Source organism: Adelges cooleyi, unplaced genomic scaffold (assembly GCF_023614345.1).
Source record: "Adelges cooleyi isolate 19-005CV unplaced genomic scaffold, UGA_ACOO_1.1 ACOO_flye_CR_arks_rails_tigmint_CR_PRNA_23, whole genome shotgun sequence".
NCBI lineage: Eukaryota > Metazoa > Arthropoda > Insecta > Hemiptera > Adelgidae > Adelges > Adelges cooleyi.
This window is the reverse complement of record NW_026095893.1, coordinates 5,706,525-5,724,469: the sequence shown is the minus strand read 5'-3', so window position 1 is coordinate 5,724,469 and position 17,945 is coordinate 5,706,525. Positions and strand designations below refer to the sequence as shown.

The 17,945-nt window shown below is 30.7% G+C and overlaps 1 protein-coding gene across 5 annotated transcripts in view; it reads right to left on the bottom strand.

Annotated features, from left to right (window-relative positions):
- LOC126835132 (serine/threonine-protein kinase tricornered) overlaps positions 1-17,945 on the bottom strand; it is a 71,863-nt gene that overhangs the window by 25,840 nt on the left and 28,078 nt on the right. Inside the window, exon 3 of one of the 5 annotated variants that reach the window (XM_050567424.1) lies at positions 1,608-1,638. The exons of the other annotated variants lie outside the window; for them this stretch is intronic. The gene's annotated coding sequence lies outside the window, so the exon portion shown is untranslated. The remainder of the gene's footprint in view (positions 1-1,607; positions 1,639-17,945) is intronic. 5 annotated transcript variants of the gene reach the window in all.

Genomic DNA, 17,945 nt, shown 5'->3' with positions numbered 1-17,945 from the left:
CACAATAATTAGGGAAATGTTTAAGCTAAAGAGGTTTATTTTATTAAGTCTACAAATACGTCATCATTTCTTGTAAATAAATGGACGATAACTTTTCTTAAAAATTAACTTTCACAATATAGTATTTTGAATTTGCTCCATTATGAAATAGTTTTTTTATTTAAATCGAAAACGGCAAATAGGAGGATTAATATTTTTTTCAATCTATATTAATTTTAAAACATAGTAACTATTTATACCAATTTAGGTAAAAATGTATGTTATACTTTCGAGTGTTTAATAAAATGCATTTGGTCTTTACTATAACTTCATTTTTGATCATTTACACCACGCACGAACTCTGAACCAAAACGTAATGGTACTATTTCTTATTTTTTAATGACTATAATAACAATGACTATTTTATTAAAAAAACTCCTATTCTGACTCCTAGAGCAGTATTGCTCATGAAAGTAGAAGTGAATAGAGAATATGAACTAAAGAAATAGCAGACTTGGCCACAATGTACTTTGATAAGCTGACTTTTTTGGGAGGGACTCTGGAACTTGACCTTTTTTCACTGTTAGGTTTTTGTTGGGGATATTATATACATATATATTATATTGATATTATTATCATTATTAAACTATAAAGTTTCCATTGAATCTATTTGTTAATTATTATCAAAAACACAAACGATGTTGAGAAGACAAATAAATATTCATAAAACAAAGACCAATAGATCCATAATTGGATAAACTTCTTGATTTACGAGCTACACGTCATAGTTCTTAAACAACATTTCAAAATTTGGTTAAGCTGTTGTAGCGGAATCGAATATAACTTATATTATAATACTTTACTCCAATAGTTCAGTGGTTTTACTACAATAACAATAAATGTTTTAATAATACAAATTAATTTTTTTCAGACCAAGTAAGGAGCGTATTTTTTTTATTATTTAAAATAATACTACACATTGATTTTGTATATTACATGTATACTGACAAGATAAAACGGATATTATTATACTTTCATCTTCAATGTCATGTTAAAAAAGGTAGTTCGTAATACAATGCGGGTATTCTCAAGGGGGTACAACACAAGTGTTCATCCGGTTAAAATACTGCAAGGCCCAAAACAATTTCGTACAAACAAAAATGGCGCCCACATTTTGGGGTTTCTCGTTTATTGATTTACTAAAATATAGTTTAATAATAAAATTGATGAAAATTATGCTTACGATTTGGGTTTATTGCTAAGCATTACAGATAAATAAACATAGTAAGTAAATTACGGTTCAGCACTTGAATATACAGTTGTCTTTTGGTCAAAACTTAATAACCACCAGTAAATTTATTTAAATGTTAAGTAAATTCAACATAACAAAGTAGTTATTTAAATGAAATGCGTTAATAATTGTATCTATCCTCTAACACATTTTCGACAGGTGTTAATATTAAATTGTTAGTCACCAATGTATATTTATAGTACCAGCATACTTTCCCTAATTTAATGTTCATATATAGTAGACTGTGAATGTACAGTATGCATGGACACACTATAATGTAGAAGTATTAAAGTAGTACTATAATAGTACTAGTAATTAACTTTGTAAGGAAACTTACTGTTACATCAAATCATTCAAACGGTTCTCACCTGTAACATAAAAAAATTAAACTATTAGTAAAAATGATTATTTTACAAGACAAATTAAAGTAATATACATTTGATATAAAATATCGTTTTGGTTTTATATTTCTGAAATTTGTGCTTAAATAATTTGTTCACAGCAGTATTTATACCACATTAGAGATAATATATATAATGGTTAACTATGTTTTATAACCGAAAATTTTTACCTAAAATAATTAATTTAAAATACTAATAATAGTAAAGATACACTTTTAAATTTGAATAGACATTTGGAAATCATTAGGTATTTTTTAACAATTATTAACTTTGATCAAGCTAACACGCTTATGTGTGTTAAAAATATGATAACCATTTACCAAGATAACCAAGAAAAACACTTTTGAATGAGAAAAATACAGTAGTGGTACTTCTTCAAATGAAGCTCAACCCTAATAAAGTATACACTTTAATTACACCTAAAACATAATTAAACAACTTTAGGATGGAAAATGTAATTATTTACATTCAAAATCTAGGCAAGATCGTTAGTTTTTTTACATGAGTACATATTTCCAAACTATTAATTTATTATTAAATTTGTTTTTTATGCCACACTCGGGGAAAGGATTTTGCAAGGCATCACACTACGACTTAAAATCACAACAATGATAATAGTATTGTGGTTGACAAAGTATTTTTAAAACAATGTCTTTATGTCCTTATGTCAATATTTGTCGGTTATAATAATTACATTTTAATTAAGAACTAATGATTCGTTAATTATTAGTTTATTTAAAATGCAATTATAGTACTTTGTCTAATACTAGTTTATTTTAGTAAATACTTTGTAAACTTATTATGTACCTACGTTTTAATCAAACAAAATATAATTTTCGTTCGGTTGAAATACTGTATAGAATTAATCATTTAGAAGATATTACAGTTAAGCTAGACGTTCTTTGCTGTTTTTTACCTAAACTGACGTTTACACAATGCGGACAATTACAATTAAAATCTATGCCATTTTCATACACATAGAAATAACAAACAATAATATATTTCCATCGCGTCAATTGCAAGCAATGCGCATTATAATTCTATAAAGATCACACATAAAAAAAAGGTATTTAATTTTAACTTCAAACATGTTTCTCTCACCACCAGACATGTTTGCACGTAAGAATAATAAAGCCAACGATTTGTTTTATTCATGAGACCTCTCTCGGTAGATCATTAGACATTGCTCGTTCATCTACGGCGTAGATTCAACGAGTTCAACAATTTCTGCACGAGACGTTTTATACGCATTATGGAGGTGTCATCCATCGCGATAAATGGGGGATTTTATTTTAAGTTGTCTGCGGTTATTTTTTTATTGGTTCTTTCCAATAGAAATATCGAAGACATGAAAGTACCGTCACTATACATTTTAAAAATTAGACATCAGAAAACACGTGCTCCGTTAAAAATAAATACAGCTATTCCTCGCCATGGTGTATTACTATTCTATTTAAGCAAAATTGGAAAAAGAGAAAAAATGATAACAAAAAAGGCTCAAACAATAAATTATCCGGCCATATACAACACGGTGTAAGTATTATAGTTCATGTAATTTGTGAAACAAACAAAAAAATCAGCCGTGAAATCGATTTTGGCGCTTGTGTAACAACAGAGCCAAAACGGTGAAAATATAATAATCTATATACCAGAAAACTCCACATAATATAATGTTAGTATACCCACTTTCAAGTCATTTACAAAAAAAAATAATAACAAAAATAATATAAACAACGTATTTTACTATCGATCAATAACACGGCAGTTTTTCCTAAAAAAAAAAAATTGTATCAAGGTAATTTTAGTGGCTTTTGCAATATAATAGTTTCTCGTACGGGACACGCACAAAGTTGGTATGCAACTCAGATTTCCTAATTTGTTCTCAATCAACCATGACATAAGTAAAACAATGAGTCTTGTCCGTTATTTAAAGGTCGGTAGACAAGTTTTGCATTTCAATGGTTGCAATACACAAAGCTTACCTATAGGGCTTCAAAACCCAGAATTATTATTAAATTTAAAATATACCATTATGTTTCCAATAATAAAAAAGACCTAAGTTTTAATAAACAAGAGGACGGGATGCTAAGCGGATAAAGAATCAGTGTGGTGCTCACTGTCCCCGTTCGACACTTGACCACGTTGCCATCTTGTTGGGCCTTTAAGGTCTGTTAAGCTACTCGATGAAGTTTTTGATAGTCCATTTTCGAGTGGAGGGAAGAACGGGAGTGGTTAAGCAATTGAATGAACAGCGATATCTTATTTCGTTTTCAACATTAGACGTACAACAAATTTCACACTGACAACAAAAGCTTTTTCAACACTTAACATATCACAAAACTCGGAGAGACAAAACATAAACAGGGCATTGACCATTGTTATTGTTTACCCAAGTAATGTACAATGCAATGCACAATGGCGAGTTGAATAATGATGTTTAAAAATGTTACCAAAAGAGCAGATAATAAATGAAACAATTTTTTTAAAACTATCCGATAACGACTAATCGAAATACTGAAAATACGGGTACCTGTTGAAAAGTAATAACACGGAGGCTGAAAACAACAAACCAATACTGTTCTCCGGAATAAACTGTGGAAGTTTGTACGTATCGTATCTCTAGACTATAATACTGGTAACAAAACAACGTTTTTTAGGAATCAATGAATTGTCATGTTTGATGGTGGTGGTGGAAGATAAGTTGCTCTGTATTGAACCCGTTCACGGACCGTGAAAATATCCAATACACGCGCAGCCATGTCAACGGCCTACTAAAAAACACAACGACCTTCCCCACCCATCTACTATTCAGTCTACCAGAGCTCATTTGTAAAAAAAAATGTCATTTATTTTTTAAATGTTGGTGGATTTTTGTATAATTCCTATAGTCATTACAACGTTACAGACCGCTGTATTTGTTTTTATTTGTTAGAACCCAACGAAACTGAAGCCTGGACAGTAGGTAGAGCGATATTTCGGGTTCATTAATGCATATTGTAGTTTGATTGGGACGTTATACTCATCATTAGTTATACTCATCTATCCCATCAAACCGTTTTAATTGGTTTGGAAGCACCTTTAGTAATTTGTATAGTTTTCTGCAATACAGGAAGGTTTTCTGCGTTTAGGAAATAATAAGAAATGCGAGTGCAAGGAAAACAGGATATCTGATTTGTTATGTAAGATACGAAAAAAAAGTGTTAGACAAAATTAAAGGCACGGCTTTGTTAAGAACGTATGTATGCGTAACGCTCACGCAATAACTAATCGTTAATATATGTAAAACGGAATGCTAACCAAATATTTACAATATGTCAACAAAAATTAAGATAGTACTCACAGAACGAAATCCAGAGACATTCAACAAGAAGTTTCGTCCTACGTGTGTACCACCGTACGCATATTTGCACGTTAGAAAAAATTATAAAAAATTGCATTCTATACCTATTGTGGGAGATGCGTAGAAACTATGCTTCCCAAATGCCATCAATAACCAGTATTATCAATATCGTCGTCAGAATTGGACAACATTTTAACACAGAATATATAAAAGCAGAAGGGTCACTTTTAATGAAAGCAAAAAATAAACGACCATTTTGTAGAGACCTATTTAGTACTATTTTATTTTTTCTAAAGCGTACTTTGTTCTGGTAGATCACTCCCTTCTGGACAAACTTTAGATCTTATTGGTATCGGTGAACCCTTACTATCTTGGCTGTACTTGGTCGATCGTTATCTTTATGTCTTAGTTCTAAACTCACATTCTTCTTTGTTCACTCCTTCGTCAGTCGTCCCGCAGGGTGCTGTTTTGTCTCCACTTCTTTTCGCCTTATTCGTAAATTCTGCCTCTTCAGTCCTTTCCAACGTATAACTTCTTATTTTCGCAGATGATATGAAACTCTTCCTTAAAATAAATTCTACCCGCGATCACCGCCTGTTCCAATATAATCTTGATAGATTGGTTGTTTAGGGTGAGTATCTTGGCCTCTCCCTTAATACTCCTAAATATTCCTCCATAACCTTTACATGTTCCGATTACCTATCTATTTCTCATACTATATCCATAACATTCGATCATATATTCTGGTAACTCGATACGCGACTTAGTATTCAAACATACCTGTATCCTCTCCCCAAATAAACATACAGAATATATATGTTGTAAGGCACTCAAAGTTCATCCTTCGATCCTCTCAACTATACCATCTTGCCTTGCCCCTCAAAACTCTCCACTGTGCTCTGGTACGATCTATTGTTGTGTACGACATTGTATTATGGGACCCAGCTCCCGCATCTGCCAGCGCTATGCTTGAGAGAGTGCAGAGGTTTCTCCGTGCTGTTGCTTTCCGACTCCATATTCCTTGTCCTCCCCACGATTACTCTCCTGTTCTAACTCCCACGTGCTCTGGGGATTCCAAGCCTTGCGGATCATAGACAGGCGTGCAATATTTCTTTCCTGTCTCATCTCATTATCAGTAAAATTTATTCTCCTACTCTCGTCAACTTTAAAGTCCCGCCTCGATCCACTCGCTTCCATGCTCCATTCCACATACCTCATTCATCTACAAACTTGCTTGATAATTCCCCCATCACCCGGCTAATTCTGACCGCAAAAAACGACCCCCTCTTTTTTTTTAAGCAACAATAATTAACTATCTTTGTAATCACCTTAAATTTAAGCATAATATTGTAATAATGTTATATACATTGTAAATATTGTTATTTGGGCTTGACTCGTAACATAAATAAATAAATTATGTGTTATATCTACACACAACCAAAAAAAAGATAAGATAATAAAATGTTTAATAAGATAGTAAAAATAGATAATTTGATAAAAAGAAATAGAAATTAACAGAAATGCAATTAAATTATCAGATTATTTCGCATGTACCTATTTAAAATAAATTCCATAAATAATAATTCTAAAAAATACCACTAAAAATATTTTATGTTTACCTTAATATATTTAATCCTGGTTAAATTAAAATTTGTAATTAATATTGTAACTTAAGATATTTAAAATAAATATGTAAAACTATTATATATAAACAACTTTATTAATAAAATAACATATAGCGAGTGGCCCATTAATTCGGGTTGCCAATACAACACAGCATACTAATCAACCGAATTAAATAATTATTGAAGACAAGAAAAAAGATAATATATAAGTACATAATAGTAGTAACACAAGTAAACAATGATATTTTTTAGTTAAACAAAAGAAAACACATTTTATTCTAGTAAACAAATTATTTACTGCTAGTATCACAAACATTAAGATAAAAGAGAATACAAAGAAATAGTAATTAACGAATTACAAATAATGTCGTAAATAATTAAATAAAAGGTTATTTTTAATTTATTGCTTTATCTGGGTTGTTAGAATAATGTCTAACTCGGATTGGTGGTTAGTGTAGTATAGTAAACAGCAATTAAAGTAAATTAAATCCCAAGTGGTAACCAGCTGTTAAAATAGATTTAAAAAAACTGCAAAGGTGAAAAGTGTGTCCGGTTCCGTTGAATAGTTTTAAATTAAGCCATCGCGAGTAGTCATAGTAATAAAAATAATAATAATGATATGATAGAGATATAAAGGTGAGCTTTCTCTATTGGGACATGTTATTTTCACTTGACCCTCAACTGTTCCAAAATGACGTCACAGCGATACTTTAAATGTATTTATTTGTTCCCTCTTTCCGCGTATGCAAAGATCAAAGAGTTCATGTTCGAGAAATATAATAAACATAGTATGTTATATCAGGTAAACGAGTACCACACAGTAATTGCGCCTCACACGAATAACCTATATTATGCGGATTAGCATAACGACAAAATAATTACTATCGTTATTTTACAATACTTTTATACACAAGAGAATCGTCAACGACACACGTTGCATAAGTCGGATATAATATAATATATATATATATGTATGTACATCATACATGAGAACATTACATTGTACTGGGGTATAATAACATACGAGCAGATAGGTGTAAACACGGACAACGGCGATGTGAACTAAACCGTCTATTGAGGTAACCGAAATAATGGGATACGCGCCACTTTCGTAAGAAAGAACAATATTGATAATAATAGAATTACATCACGCGGACATCATCCATACCACAATACCCTAAATTTTATTGTATCCTATATACATATAATAATATGTACCTACTACTTGCGACCGTTGTGCGGAAGATACATTATCACGGGCCACTATTATAATATACCGTTTATGGCGAATTATACACAATTGATAGATTAAGTGGCAATCTCGCTATATTAATGACGCGTAATGCGGTCACTGCACGGTTGATCGATTTCAGGTTTCAACGCACGTACTATGGTATATTATATGTATACATCAGCTGTAGTAATCAGATACGTACCTCGGATACGTGATGCGTTGTGCTTTTATATTTAAGACTTCTCCGTAAATAAAAAAAAAACGAAGAGTCTAGTCAATTATTTTCTAGTTAATAAATTTAGCCAACATGCCATCTTACATATTATAGGATAACCTGTCATACCGCCCGTCGTTTTGCCGCATGTCTATGTCACGGTACAGAAGCAACGAGCAAGGAAAGTCACCCTAAATCCTTTATTCTTCTTTCGCCAAATTTCCTTTATTTCAAAAGCTGACGGGAAAACGTTTAATGAAAAAGGTAAACAACGTTTTAAATTGTCATTATTTGTCCGTAAACTAACAATATTTTCCTCGGACAAAAAAGTTGGCGAGTACTGACTAATAAGTCAGAGTTACTTTATACCAGGTAATTATTTTAACACCTACACCAGTTTTCTCTTAAAAATTATTGCAGTTTTGTAGTTTTCCTTTTTGAAAACATTTTTGTTTATGCTATATTACAATATTATGCAGTACTTACATTTTTATATTATTTAATATTTTCTTAAGCTTTATCAACTTTAGAAACTTAACTGATAACATGTATATTTAATTGAATTTTTAAATTAAGAATATTTTTCCGAACATTTTGTCTGGTCGACAGTTTTAAACAAATAGTTTTAAAGCTATTAAAGTTTAAAATTAAAGATGCCTTTTAACTTTAATAATAGGTTTAAAACTGTTTGTCAACCATTCAAAACGTTCAGCAAATTATTCTTAATTTAAAAATTCAATTAAATATACATGTTATCAGTTAAGTTTCTAAAGTTGATAAAGCTCTAGAAAATAGTTAAAGAGATTAATATTTTAATATTGTCTATTAAAGTAGTATTACATAAATAAAAATGTTTTTAAATAGAATAACTACAAAATTTTAATTATTTTAAGAGTTAAGTCAGTGTAGGGCATTAAAACACTTAGAAACAGCCACACAAGGACGATGTACGATATGTTGACATACTAACGATACACGATGTTTCCAGAAATAACAACGATTTCCATCAAAACAAAAAATATTTTAAGAGGACGTAATACCTCATTTATCAATATATAGGCCATTTTTTTGCAAAATATTAATTTTAAGGTAAAACTATGATGTGTAAATATTAATTCAGTACTTAAGACTTTTTTGTAGTCAATTTATTTTCTATTACAGTATCCTTGATTTAACAATTTTTTTTTATCTTAACAGCTACGCTGTATTTGTTTTACTCGCTTCACAGTGGCGTTATAGGAAAAACACCTAATATGAAATCGAAAGATAACTATGCCGCCCCTGTAGAACAATGACACAACTACAATAGTTGAAATTTTACAGGAGAACCAAAAAACCAAATTATTTTTTATAATCATTTGTCCAAACCAAAAAAATTACATAACTAAGCAGTTATTCCATAAACCACCATGCAGCACTATGTGAAAATACAAACATGTATAGATACGTCACATACAGGTTTTATCAAATTATCCTAGACGGGAAGCATTATGCATGATACAAGCGTTATTGCAGAAGTTCGTAACCTATTATCTACGTTGCTAGTTTTATAAATCCTCAAAAACTAACAATTGCTAATCAAAAATAACAATTTAAAAAAAGAAAAACATGGCGTTTTTCTTATTTATAATAATTTCTACTGCACATTATTATCGTAGTATATAACGGAATACCTATAGAAAAAGTTTAAACTTTTAAATATAAACTGTGAGGACGTTAAAAAACAGTATTTACTGTTCTTCGGAAAATGAAAAATACTATCCGAAAACTTTTGGCGTTATATTTTTTCATAACATTACAACACAGTATATCGATTATGTTTTGTTTTGAATTTGAAAAATTATGTCACGTGGCGCAAACATTTCTAAAATCGGAAGGACCCAATATGGGGCATCTATTTAATAGTCTTTTGCTGATTTACTCGTACAAAGAAAATAACACGAAATAGCTATAACGAGAAAATACTTCATGACCGAGATAAAGCTTTCGTTAATAATAAAATATGTAATACTAAGCAATAGCATAAAGAAGAAATAAATGCATAAAAACCATGGACGACCGTGGTAGTCATCATCCATTCGTTATGTTATACTTGTGCAACAGTTCAATAAGTAATAGACCAACATTTATCGGCAATGAGGTGAATCACGTTTTATCTTGAAAGCCAAAAAGAACGTGATCCCTTACACACCTGTACGCGTGTACAGATAACGCACGATTTTTAATCTTTACCGCTTTCAGAAAAAAACATTTATTCGCTTTAGGTTAAACGAGCGTTACCATACAAATAATACACACAATACAGAACTTGAGATCTCGATTTGCATACATGCTAAAACGCATTAAAGAAAAACACTCGACTTACATTTTAAGTAGGTACGTTTTCACACGATATTTCATACTATATACAATACATATTATGTGCCTTACAGTCCTAACATAAATTGTACATAGTGATATTTCTTAAGTGAATAATCATAAAAAAATAAAGTAGGCTTAGATAAGTAATATTACCTAAAAACTTAGCACGGCCGTCCTAATACATATAATTTATATATACGAGTATATCGTAATTTGTAAGTCGATTCTAAAGTTACCGTTAATTTTATATTTATTAGGGTACCAAAATAACACTTGTTTAACTCAGAGAAAGTGTAAACATTTTTTTTTACAAAGCTTCCATATTTTTCAAGTAAGCATAAAAAAGAACTACAAATTTAAATCATTAATTACTTGTTATTAGTATTTTATTTATTTTATCTAAAAATTTAACAATAAAAATGCAAATTAATTGCAAAATTGTAAAATAGTTTAAGCTTAGAATTTGTTTTATTTGTACTTCAAAATGTGTTAATTCTTAGATTTTGTCAAGGCCAAATAATGCATTAAGGTGTGTGCAATTGAACATATGTAAAAATAAACAAACGTTACGAAAATTCAATCTGATTTCTGGCAAAAACAATATACATAAATAAAAAAATTATTACCGAAAGATTTAAAAACATTTTGGCAAGTGTAAAAAAAGCGCGGTTATCGCCGTTTGCACAGAACAACAACATCTTTTAGCATTTGGCTTAAAGTAAATTAAAAATTCTCATTTAATAACGACGACAGACACAAAATAAATGTTTTAATTTTAATTTTAACATGTAATAAAAAAACAATGAAGTGGCAAACAAAGTCAACCGGAACAAATTGTACCTATGTTAACCAACACGTTTTTTTGCTAGTAAAGTTTCTCTTTTATAATCAATAAAATAAATGTATTCAGCTATTTATAGCGGCAGTCTAATTAATAAAAGAGTACCTAATTATAATATCCTCTTCCTAAACCGCTTTTCCTTATATATTACGTGTCTAGTGACCACAAAATGTTTCAATAACGAATACGAGAATGGTTTATTGGCGAAAGTAAAAACAACAACAAAAGGATTAGAATATTTGTATTATTTTCTTTTTTCATTAAGAATTTACAGACAAATGTTCACTTTTTTAAATTACGTACAGGGCAGCGTTCTATTGTTTTTCGGTCGCTACGCAGCAGCCCCTTAAAAATAGCTATGAAGTTGCGCAAAGTGTACTTGTTATAAAAACTTGACAGTTCAACAAAATACAAGGAATTAAAATTGTTAACACATAGACTTTAAAACAGGCATAAAAGATCGAGGTATTAGGAACTACGGATTAATCCATATGTTTGGTTTTATAGTACCAGAATGTCCAAAAATAAGTTTTATTTTTAAATCACTGACTTTAAATAAGTCTAATGCCGGTTAATAAGTTTAATATATACCATGTATATGAAAAACTGTTTTAATCGAACAATAACACAGAAGTGTGTTAAGGAACATGATTTACAATTAGAGTATATATTATAACGTTGGTGAAAAATTAACTTGTATAGCAGTTGTTTAAAAAAAATACGCAAAAATCTAGAGGTTTCACAAGACTATTTAAAATTTTTTGACAATTATTACTGTGAACACAATAGAAACAAGAAACTAGTAAGTAAAAAGTATATATAATACATTTTGATACACTTAATATTTATATTTGTTTTTTCGTTATACACACCAAGTACAAGGTTAAATAACACATCTTGTGTGTGTCGAAACCTTCCGTTATTTTTTTTTAACCAGTTGTTGGTAACATTAAATATAGTTTACATAAAATACAATGATAACACGAAGTTATTAAGATTCAGTGAAACGTATGAAGTTTAAAAGTTAAATAGATTTACATTAATAATAATATATCAAATTAATCATAAATACATTATTTGTCCAATTTGTTAAACTTTAATTCAATACAAAATATAGAACATAGTATATTATGTAACCATATTTAATGTATTTGTGCTAATGTATTAAGTTTGTGACTGTTCAAGGTTAAGTCAAAAATGTAATTATGTAACCAATGTGGGCGGAAACAACGTCCTTTTCATTTAATAAACAGGACTTCAGTAGTTATACAACACAAAAGCGAAATTTAATTAAGTATACGAATATTGATTTAGCCATTTTAGAAATGTATTAGTAATGTTAAAAGTTAAAAAAAAACTGGTGTAATTCAATCCACCATTATTATTTTGTATAGACCAGTAATATTATTATATTTTGCTAAGTACAGGGCTATGTTAAGCAATGTTAAAAGTGTACAAAATATTGTAAGACTATAAAATCAATTACATATGGATCGACATACGAGTAAATGACTAAGTACAGGCCTTAGGTCATATATATATATATATATATATATATATATATAAATTATGTTCGAGCGTAAGCCAAGTTTCACAAACTCTGTTTAACGATACATATTTTAGAAGATAAAAGCTATGTATCAGCTGTTAACGTTTCTTGATTTTTTTCTTGTCTAAAATATATTTATACACGTTTAATATGCCCTGAAGAGTTTACTTGGGACCTGGGTCGTCATAAAGCCTATATTCTTTATTTGTCAGTTACCACATACAAACTAGGTTTCGCTCTTTATCGAGCCGTGAAAATAAAATAAAAAGCACCACGTTTTAACCATAGACCTTTTAAATAAATAGATTGAAAGTCAGACAGATCTAGTTTAAGCATGTGTTTTAATAATCTTCTCAATTTCCATAAACTAGCTTTTTCTATCTCTCACATTATATTATATAATATTTGGTTTATTGTTATACATTTACCATCATCGATTTGCGCATCAATATAAGGTCTATAAATGCAACTCGAAAGAGATGTAGCGCATTAGCCTATATATTAGCGTATAGCCTTCACCACACTGTTAGTGTGAAAACCGGATTGTTTTCGTGTATATAATTTGTTTACGATAACTATAATATAGTAGCTGACAAATACATTTTTTTTTGTCTTTATTTAACGTCGCATACAGCAACAGAGACAACATAGTCTTCGTTCATGCATTCGAGTCTACTAAATAATATTGTGTATGCGTTATGACGTGTGCCTTGTTGAGCAATTTATTATTGTAGAAAAAAACACAACGCGGTCAATGTTTTTCAACACACACTATATTTGTACTTTTTTTATTTATCACTACATCTTTCGCCAATTGAGAGTTGAGGTTTTACACTAAACATAATAATATGATAATTATTGTACTGTAGTATTCACCGACTCTTTCTCTTAAGCGCGTACACGAGTCACACATACGGATCGCGCCACCTCCGCCGTTGCTCAGCGCGGATAATGGAGTCAAGGCCAAAACGTTTTGTTCCGGGTGCGCCCCGTGTCATGACAGATAGCGACGACCTCCAAACACCACGTCTTGGTCAGATAGAAAAAAAACAATAAGAAAGGAATATATATGTATATGATTCAAATTAAAAGTAAAAAAACCGTTCACCACAAACGTTCTGCTAGTTTAACAAAACATTTCCAATCCCCTGCAAAACAAACGACCATTCCTAATGCGTTAGCTCCCTGTGCGGTATTCGGGAAGGTCTTGTCTCTTGACCTTCATGGTGGCCTACAGTAAAACCTACGCACGCTATTTAAAAGATAAGATAAATGTATTAAATTCGGCATCTTACGGTTCGCTTATTACCGGACTGAAAACAAAACAAAAATTAACGCAATAGGAACCCATTTTTGTGGATCAAGCCGGATTATGGTAATGGCTGATGTTCGACTTGTGTTGCTACTTTTTGGAAGTAGGCCAAACGTTGACTGGCGAAATGTTGGTCGAACGAACGTGAAGAGGCGACGACGTGTTCAAAATGAAAATAGTCTAGGGTATTATTCGATAGGTGGAGAGAGTATAATAACGGCCAAAATATTTGCCACCGTAGTACATGCAAACAGATTGCGACTACAGGTTAATCGTTTTTTTTTTTAACTCTAATTTTAAAATTGTTTTACTAATGCTCAGTAATTTACAATGACTTTTGAGAGAAATCGTGTTGTCTAATACGAATATAATATCCGCACTCATTTAATACACAATATTTAACAATATTATCTAACTAGTTGAATTAATATAATATAAATAATCAACTTTTAACGAAATAGTGAAAACCAAAAAAAATGTAAGCAAATAATCGTTTAGGGAATTAGTGGACTCAATGCATCTAAAAGAAAATTAGCTTTAATCAGTAAAAAATATTACTAGCTAATTTGCTTATGCCTTCTTGGTCGTTTGGACTAGTATCATATTTATTTTGGGCTATTGAATTTAATAACTTAACCATGAGATGTCGCGATGGTTACGACTGATATGGAAATTGGACACATTTTGTTCCTTGCAAAAAAATAAAAGTATAATTTGTACTTCATGAATTTGCACGGTCCTCTGTATACATGATTGTATACAAGGAAACGAGATCAAACCTCATCTACTCCTGTCACACATTGATTATGTGTTATGTTTGAGAGGCACATACACAGTTGATTCGATTTCGGGCTTGAATGTAGTTTCTCGCTAGTTACTGATTTTATTATAATCCAAATATTATGCTTCTGGTGCCAATGTGCTATTCAATGCACACAACAATCGATTCTCGACGGGCAAGCGTGTGTGTGTACCGCAATATGCTATTCAATCGAACGGACATAATAGAACAAATACACACACTCCTACTCGCTATACACAGCCGCTGTTTTGCAATAATAGATCATCCACTATTACCCGCCTCTCATTGGCAACACGTATTGATTGATCTCTCCTCTATTTTTTTGTCGTTTCATTTTGTATTTTTGTTTTTGCACAACAATTATGAGGTGTCTATCCGGTAAAAAAGTTGAACATGGCGACACACTACAGCTATTCTAGTGTCCGACTATAGTGTATTTCATTGTCTTGTTTTATTTTTACTTCATAGTCTCCCGCATTACTACGAAAACCACAGGCGACCAACAAATGTAATCAAGTCCAACTTAATTATGCTATGGATATTATTTGGCGAGTAGGCGCGCACACACACTACATAGAGAAAACTCGAGGCGGAGAACAACATGTATTATATTCTATTGTCAATATTATTAGATACCTGTCGGAGGTCGTCCAATATCCTTAAATTTCCCTGGGAGCAAATAATCTACAGATGTCAAGTACGGAGAATATAGTGTTTGACCGGGGATGTAACACTCGTTGATTTTGCCAAAACGAGTACGTAGTCATATTATGTAAGGTTCACACGTTACCACTAGGGGCAATACTACGTTGTACAGTATAGCATATTAGCATGAAATGATTTCAAGTCTTCAATGAAATGAAACGAGAAATTAACAAAATGACACGGTAAAACTTCACTTAACTTTTATTTCACACTACGTTTATGCTTAAACTAAACCGAGCCGAACCTGTGTAAGAGCGTTTGAGAACTCAAGAAAAGTCAACTGAATAATCAGTCAGTTACTGTACATACAAACGACGTGATTTTAGTGGAAAATGTATTATTATTAATTTTTACGATTCTAATTAACCTTGAACGGTACAGCGCACTGGCTATGACATTTACACGGGGTCGATCGTAGACCAGTTTTAAGGTTACCGCGCAGTACGTTACTACACAGTAGCACGTGAAATTAAAAAATAACGCTATCACATTATTTATCATTTTAAATCAAAAAACTATTCAATACCCATAAGTTTTCCCACGCAGTGTCGAAAACGTATTAATACTTGACGTAGTACAACTAAATAATAATACAATGTTGTCCAATAAAATAGTATTCTTCACTAAAAAACTGACTGACGTTTACCCATTAAACAGCGCGTTTATTGTTTATGAACGTGATCTATTTTTCCGTGAAAAAATTGATTTCATATGAAAATTGCACAGTTAAAAACTTATATTTATTAAGAGTACTTAGTTTAAATATAATATAAAAACTACGTGACGCAAAAAAAAATAAACTAGTGAGATATCGCAGACCATGTCTACGTAGGCTAGTGATTTATTTCTGTTTATCCATGAGTTAATTAATAAGTTAATTAGTGATGTAAATAAACGAATAATTTTAATAATAATCAAATGATAAGTAATTGATATAAAAGATAAGATTATATAAGAAGAAGGAGCGCACTCGGGCCTCAAGACGTCCGGCGGTACCAACCGCGTTTTAAGATTTTCGTTCCGGTCAAGTGCCCTACTTGAAATCGGCTATTTTTCACGATTTTAGTATATAGACAATTAATTTCGCATCAAAACAAAATTATTGTTTACGCGCAAAGATTCGTTAAACACCGTGTAGCTTCGATAAAATAAATTATAATTAATTATCATTATTCAGCCATCTGTATGAGTGTACCTATTTTTACGTACAACACACATATAAGGTGGCTGACTTAAAAATAAAATAATTATAGTCGACTATTATAAGCAACTAATTTTTGTAAACATAATCATAATCTGGGGGATGTAATCTGCCACATCCACTTTATTGGCCCTGACTGTTGGCCATGGACTAAAACAATATTATTCAACAAATTTAAGTATTATTCAAATTGTTCATACCTCTACGAGTGATAGGAATCCGAAAAACTCCGAAAAAAATAAACGCTATTTAAGATACTTAAAAGTCTTTTAAGTATTAAATGTTATTATAATATAAAAAGCTGCGTACTTAATGAAAATGTAAAAATAAAACACCAACAAAATAAATTGCTTTTGGATTTCGGACTTGTTGAAGCCCGAAAATCAGGATTCCCAAAATCAATTTATCGTCAAAGTTAAGCAGGGTTTCATTATTTTCATCAAACAATTTTATTAAAATACACAGATTTTTATTGTTCTAATATTAATGTTTTTAAGATTTTTAGGTGGCTTAAATAGCGTTTTTTTAAAAATCCGGATTTTCGGGTTCTCATTACTGACCTCTACATTAATTTAAGATTAACTGTTACGATTTATTTTATACTTATTGGAGAATATGTCCGAACGAATTAAGAGAAATCCGCTTTCCAATTTGCATTTTTTAAAACGTAGGTAAATTTACTTAAAGTACTTATGTCTAATACTATGAACAATTTCTTTAAGCACTTTAAAATTAAAAAAAAAAAACTTCTTGTGAAAATAATACTATGACTAAAAATAATACTGCACTCGACATTCTACACCCAACAACTATAACATCGTAATTAACGCGAAGATTAATAAATTAAGAACGTAATGGGTAAAGAAACAAAAGCCACAGGTACACAAACAAAAATGATGTTGCTACAGGTATCTTGCAGAGTGATTGCTTTTTTATTGATTTTTTGTATGTTTGTAAAAGGTAAGATTTAGTATAAATGCATTTTTATGAACACGTGTGACACCTTTCGTTTTGATTATTTTAAACACTATTAATAATAATATCCTTGTTTTTAGATGTAATGTAAAATTTTGAAGTAAACTATATGAGC